A 7,948-nucleotide genomic window follows, 5' to 3' on the forward strand; every position below is an offset into this window, starting at 1 on the left:
AAAAGGTATAAGGTAACGGCAAAACTCTTTTTGAAAGGGTCAGCTTTCTCTTTTCGAAAGAAAATATTCGGGAGAAACAATCGACCGGATACTTACATCGGCGCCACGTGTTGTACGAGAAAAGCGTAACAAAATATCTATTGCGTAAAATACCTATTTAAGTATATTTTGAAATTCGTAGAAATATATATAGCAGGCATTTTGATTTTTTTTATTTGGGAAAATACATTATATATCTTTCAAACTATATTTATAAAAATTAATAATAGTTATAATAATTAATATAAAATATTAATAATTATTATAAAAGTATATATATATATAATATTATTAATATTTTAATTTGATTTTATGTTTAATATTAATCATAGATATCATTAGTCTTATGTATAAATAAAAATTTTAATGTAAAAATAATAAATTACTAGATAAAGTTCTTCAGATTAGAATTCATGTTATATATCTATCTCGTCTACTTATCAAGAAAGTACTTAGAGAATAAAACCGTATCATCTATTTAATGTTTAACAGGCGCCTCATATCTGACCTGGAAAGTCCTGATTAACTACACGTTTCGCGCAAACTGGATCCTCCCTTCTGACATATCATCAGCTCTGGTCCCATTTCCCTATATTTGCCTTGCAGTAATGGCAAAGTAAGAAGAGCCGACTTTAAACCTACCGATAAATTTTTCCTTTAACAAGTTGTTCCAGGAAAAATCGACTTCAAATGGAAACTTGTTCAAATGATGATCATATTATTATTAATCTTTTAGTGTTAAAATCATTATAAAAACAGTATTCAGTAGATACTGACAAAATATAATAACAAAATGATTTCCGGTTTATTGACATTTTCCTTGTATGATCTGGATTTTATTTTAGAAATTAAAAATCTAAATGGTTCAAATTCATTTCTGTTTATTTTAGATTTTTGTTAAAAACTTTTTGAGAATGATTTTAACTAGCCACCTTTTTTTGTACACATTGTTTCGTTGATTCGCAGTAGTAGTAGTTTTATTAATGACATATCTTTAATTTATTCGGAATGTACAATTTCAAAGTCTAAACTTTGATTGATAGTTTTATATTAGTCTCTTTCTAAACTAATACTATCACATGTATACTTATTCAATACTGTTTATAGATTCGATATTGGTTGGCAAAAATGTGGCATAATTTGCAAAACAGGCATCTATCGCTGTGATTATTTGCCTCGCTTCGAGTTCATATCCCTTCATCCCGACATTCAACTTCTAGTTATCAATATTAACTCGTCTGTTGGGAGATAGAATGACGTCAACATACGAACCCGGTGTCCCGCATGGCAACTACCAACTAACCAAAGTGTGCTCAGGCAGGACGCAAGGACAGACGCCGCGCATAGCGCACGCAGTGTGTTCAGGAACACATCACACTATACATGGCAACATACATGTACACATACGCACATATTTGCCCAACCTTTCGTGTATAGCCCTCGCGCTTGCTCCGAACTCTGGCACTTCTTCCACACCCCCCTCCTATTCCATGCCTTCGACGGCCCCTTTCCTCTCTTGTTCTTTTCTTTACACCTTTTGTGAACTTCCTCCTTTTTTCGAACGCGTTTTCTTTCAATTTTATTTCCGTTTGTTCATTCTATTTTTTTCTTTTTTCTTTCTTTATATGATTCGCATTTTTTTGGCGAAATTTTTTTCTAATGTTACATTATTTTAATTTTAAATTTTTTACTTTAATAAGATCTATCTTTTCCAAAAAGTTTATGATTTTATTTATGATATATATAGTTTATTTCCAGAATAGTAATTGAAATAAGATATACTTATTTGTCTCAATAATATTTTATCATTTATTAATTTTTTTGTATATCTTAATGTAAAATATGCTAATTTTAAAATTCTATCTTTCTGATATTTCTATTATTTTATTTTTCCAAAAAGATTTTGATTTAATTACAACAGTTGATTTGCTTTTTAATGTCAGTTAAAGAATCAATTTTTGTATAATTATCAATTTATCTAATTATTTTATTTTACTATATTCTATTTAATTTATTTAAAAAAGTATAATTTAATAAACTTGTTACTTATTAATTTTTTAATATTATTAGATACTAAATTTTGCAAAAAAATATAGGGATATTAATAAAGCTAGAAAAAACTAGAGTATCAAATAAAATAAAAAATAATCCATATTGTACATTTCTTAAATCTATTAAATTGCAAATAATGAAAAAAATTTTTAAGATAATTTAATATTTATAAATATATTTTTAATATCTTTCTGAAATAATATCTCCTTATATTTTTACTATTAAAAATTAACTTTTTTGCTATATATTTTTCTAAAATTTTTTTTTATATTTTTTTTTAATTTTATTTTAATATTTTACATATATCTTTTTTCATATCAAAAGTATCAATTTTCCTTGTCAAATTTCTCTCTTATTCTCTTAATATTTTATAATTTTTATATTGTATACGTTTGCACACGCACGCACATAAACTTATGTCCTCGATGTCACATAAGGCCTGTACTCAAGGGTACACTTCTAAATGGCACATCATAGCCGGGTGGAAAAAGACAAATAAAGCTCATCTTGTCTCATTTCATTTCTATGAACGCGACAGCTGTCTTCTATTTGTTTTCTTTCGTAATGTCGGGCGCGAATCATTGTGACAAACAGTTTCGTTGCGAATCGCCACTATTCTAAAACATATGTAAGCCTACAACATGCTTCTTAATCTCTTTAGTGAACTGATAAAAATGTCTGCCAGCGCCCGATTTGTAGATTTCATGGTTAGGTTATGTTACAAAGCTGTATTTGACTGGCTTATAACTAAACTTACTTTATTCACTGGATGAATTTGACACTTCGATTTTTTGTATAGTTGCTTTAAAAAATTACTAAAAATATTCAAAGTATGATTATAAAAAAAATGTTTAGTTAATTATTTAAATGCATTTTAAAAATTTGCTTATTTTTTTGTTTTCTTCTTTATCTCTATCTATTATATCTACCGCAATCTAATATTTATTGCAATATAATGAATTAATATGTTCTGAATATCTTAATATCTGGAATTCTAATTTAACTAAACATTCTAATATATGGTAGATATAAATATAATATTAATAAATATTAGAAATTTCAAACTTATTTTAATATCTCAATATCTACATTTTTTTTCTAATTTTCCAATAATAATGTAAGCTCACAAAAAATAACAAATTAACAAAACAGTACATAATCCTTTTTTGAATCATATTTTTTGGCATTAAGAATTTTCGATAATATTGAAATATTTATTAATTTGACACGAATCGATTCAATTATATATGAAAACCATCTTCTGCACTCATATAACAATTGTAAACATTTTCTATATATATAGCCTGCCTAATCTAGTTAAACTTCAGTTAAAAAATGGCATTAACAATAATGAATATGAATGCCATTAATGATCAACATTATCTCCTGGTTCTAACGATCACAGCGGATCCTTATAATTTTCAATCGTTTCATTCTACCTTTAAAGGCCGATGAAGTTCGAACAGCAACAGAAAAATCCGGTACAGGAAGAACAGTGGTAATTTATGTTCAAGTTTTTTGGTCAATTACCGATCTATGGATACGAATCGGGGTGCAAGTACCGCAATGCGGTCACTAACTTGCAGTTTCCGAGGTATAGTGCGTTAATATAAGGCGAAATTACAGGGTGCCGCGAGTTCCTTGTACCGAATACCAACATCGCCATGGCCGATGGTTCTCAATCGCCTCCAGGCAAATTTTCTACGACATATGTAACGAGTGTACATAAAGCGAATGAGAACCTGGAAGGCGGATTCTCCTTGCACTTCAAAGGGAAAAACCTGTCTGCGTTGTCGAAATGGACCTGCATCCATTCTCAGGCATACCACCCTGCCTTCTTCCGATGTATATGGCGTCTGTTTCGTAGCAGGCACTATTCGAAAAGAATTTCATGCCGCGCGAGACATCTAATTTGTCTTATACAACTAAGTCTAAGCGCGTAAAATTTGACGACAATTTATCATATTTTCCTGACATTCCTGGATGATTATTTTCTCAGAGAGAAGCGCTCTTAATTCTATTCCGTGCGGGATCCCTTTCTTTCTTTTCAATTCCGTGCAAGTACTGAATGAATAGAGGACTTCTTGGACATTGAAAGAATTTTAAATAAATTTTCGAATTATGTAATATATGCTTACTACATGTACTTTTATATATATCTCTTTTATATATATATCTTATATATATCTCTATTTATTACATGTTTTTAAGATTTTTATATCATTTTACATTATTATTAAATTAATATTAATAATAAAACTGATTATTCATTCACAAGTAAAAAATACATTTATTAATATTATTTATTAATAAATTATTGTATAAGAATTAATTTTCTAATTTTTTATGAAAGAATGGAAATATCAATATAAAATACAACTGAAATATATCTTGTATATTTCAATTCATGTATGTTTCATAGAATCTAAAGAAAAAAAAAAAAATAAAAAAGATTAATTCTGGATGGATCACGCAAACAAAAATTTTTCTGTATAAAAATCATCTTCAGCATCATGCTTGAATCCTTTCTTTATTATGAATACAAAGTCAAAGGATATTACACCATCTGGTGTGACTCGAGCAATAAGGAACAAGGAACTGTGTAATCTCTGTCAGACAATATCACCGATTCAAATATACAGGGGGAAAAAAGATTCCAGTATAATTTTTCGCACTTCCCAAGCCGTATGAATAGTAATTTCCTTTTTTTCGATCAGAGCAAATCTTTATTTTGCGTCTGGGTCTCAGGACCGATCTAAAGAATTTCGTGACCTGTTCAACGAGCATTGCATTCATTTCCATATTCTATGTATTTAGTGTTTACGTCTACTTCGTATCCGGTCGTCATATTGAATAGTTGACAAAAGTTGGCAAACTGGTAAATGAACTAGATGTTTAATATTGAACTTACCGTTAACTCTTTTTCATTTTATACAACATAACGTAACGACAGTAAATAATTGAATAAAGAAAAAATGATATTTTGTTGAAGTTATATGGTAAGAAAAAAAGAAAATATATTAAAGACTATTTTATATGCTAAACTTTTAAAATAAAGCATAACAACTTGTTTTTACAAAATGAGTTAAATAATTGTTTATTGTCGATTTAACTGATTACAATATTTAAATTTATTTACCAGTCGTATAGATTAGAAGAAAATAAAATTTAGAAACAATATTGGCTATGATAATACTTTTAATGCATGAGATAATAAAAAATTCATTAATACCATCTGTTGATGTACGATTATAAAACATTGATTGATTAACGATAATCAATAATTCTTAATAAAGAATATTTATTTATTAAAGAAAGTGAAGAAAGTAAAGCGGAAGAAAAACGATTTCATTCAAATTTATGATATTTAAATTCAGGATGCAAAACATTTGGCTTGAAATGTTTTTTTTTTTTCACATTTTGAGAATCAATCAGTTCTCAGAAGGCAACAGTGAAACCGTGAGGCCTTGCAGAGACTTATATTCCGGATCCCTTCCTTTCGTTTCTTCGTCTTTCTTGCGTCTTCTCTTCTCTTCCGTGTCCCCGACCACCTCCTCAATTCCTTTGAGCTTCTCCTCATCACTCCTCCTGATTCGTTTGTTTTTCTTGCTGCATCTTCTCTTTCTCTGTTTTACTCTTCGAAAAAGTAAAGAGCACAGGTTAAGGCCAATTCACACTGAATTAACAACATTCAAAACAATGCAAGGAATTCGAATAATCGTCATGGATTCTTCAATGTTTCCTGTTGGTATAAAATTTCTTTGTAAGTGGAACCTTTATTTATCTTCGTTTCGTTTTGCGCTAAACATCGAGAGTGATGTTTTTTCTATCTCAATAATGTTGTAAAGGATATTGATATTTTTTTAAATTTTCAATTTTAAAATTAATTTTAAGGAATAGATATAATTTTAAGGAATTATAATTTATAGAAACAATTTAGTTTTATAGATAGCTAGATTGTTTTTTCTAACATTTCATGATATGTAAAATGTTTTAACAGCTTCTTAAAAAATATATTTTGTAAAAATAATTAACATTTAATTCAATAATCAATAATCAACTATATAAAAAAAAAAATAGTTTTTATTATTATATTTAAACTATACCTTTTCAAATTTTTTTTTTCGAAGCTGCGATACTATTTATTTACACATAAAAAAGAAATTGAATAAAATCAATCGTAGTCAAATCAAGTTACTATAGTGAACTATATCCCCTGTTCAATGGCCTGAAATATTTTCTGTTGGGCTATCTACCTCTCTCTTGCATAATACAGCATGCATGACATGCATGACTCCATGTTGTTACATATTTACAGCATTTCAGTGTATGTGATTATTATGTAACAATCTTGAAAATTTATTTTTAAATTAGGAAATCCTTCGAAAACAATACATACATCAATTATAATTTTTTACCTATTTATTAAACGTTATATATTCATTTTATAAATTTTATATTATTTCAATGAAAATATTTGAGTCAATTAAGATATTTTTTCATTGTAACAATTATAGTCTTATTATATAATCTTCATTATCAAGAGATTCGCTAATAATCTTCTTAATTTTAACTTTACTAATTATAAGAACATAACCTAAGATGCAATATAAGACAAATATACATTCCACTCAAGAACATAATATATTTACGAATATAATGTGATGTATACACGCATGCGTATGCTGTATATGTATATACACGTTTGCTGGAGATTGTTCCAACCACAGACTCCGCGGTGGGAAAGTATTTCCGCGAACAACGATGCAGACACTCCCTGAGGCATGTACCAAACGAGAAGTATTCACCAAGATTAAAGTAGGTACGTTCTCACAAGCAACGTGCCTCTCCTTTGTTTTCATAACATTGCCCTACTCCTTCCTTATTTACCGTAACATCGCTTTATGATGAAACTAGTACGCGATATATTTAGCGACATTGAACTCTCAAGGTCACTTTGAAATTTCATAATATTTTCCCTTTATTGAAAATCAATCTTAAATCGTTTGTTAATTCTGAATCTCATTTTTTTATTTCATTATTTTTTTAAATCTATTATTTTTATGCTTAAGTTACATTCTATTTCTATTTTTCATAGTGGTCTTACACGTTTGTTCATCTGTTCAATAGTATTTTTTTATGTCTGACCACTTCCTTCGTATCACAATGGCAGACGCAGTTTTATGAGTATTAAAAGATATACAGACTGTTTCTTGCGGGTAACACCTGTATTTGTACTACATGAAAAGGTTGGGTAAGAGAACAGTAGGATATGTACTTTGTGCATTCCCTTATGTTCCAGTAATTATCGTTTTAGGTTGTTATCGCATTTAGGTTAATACATGAAAACACATTTTGACACATGTTAATTTATGATGACCTAAAAATCTAAATTTTGTTTATTCGTGTTGCCACATATTATGATAAAAAATTGATTGATAAGTAAATTATATTTAATTTCAATATTTACAAACAATTGAATTAAAAATAATCATACAGGTGATAATTTTTTAGATGAATATCTGATATGCACAAGAGATAGTCTTCCGCAAAACGATCATATAAGTAAAACGTCTAGATGGGCGGTAGTTCTCATAATTCTCTTAAGCCCTTGAAAACGATTAGAAGTAAAACAAGAGCATCTCTGTTTCTTCGTAATATAACATTAAGATTATTCTGAAATGATTTTTCATGCTTCTCTTCGTCTTTGTATGACAAATACTTTTGCATAATAATTTTTTTTATTAAGAAAATATTTATTATATAAACATAATTGTTATTATTTATATAAACATTATACATTATACATTATTATTATTATATAAAACTTTAAATTGAAATTTTTTTCGAGATTTAA

Source organism: Apis laboriosa, unplaced genomic scaffold (genome assembly GCF_014066325.1).
Source record: "Apis laboriosa isolate Shangri-la unplaced genomic scaffold, ASM1406632v1 scaffold49_cov149, whole genome shotgun sequence".
Lineage (NCBI taxonomy): Eukaryota > Metazoa > Arthropoda > Insecta > Hymenoptera > Apidae > Apis > Apis laboriosa.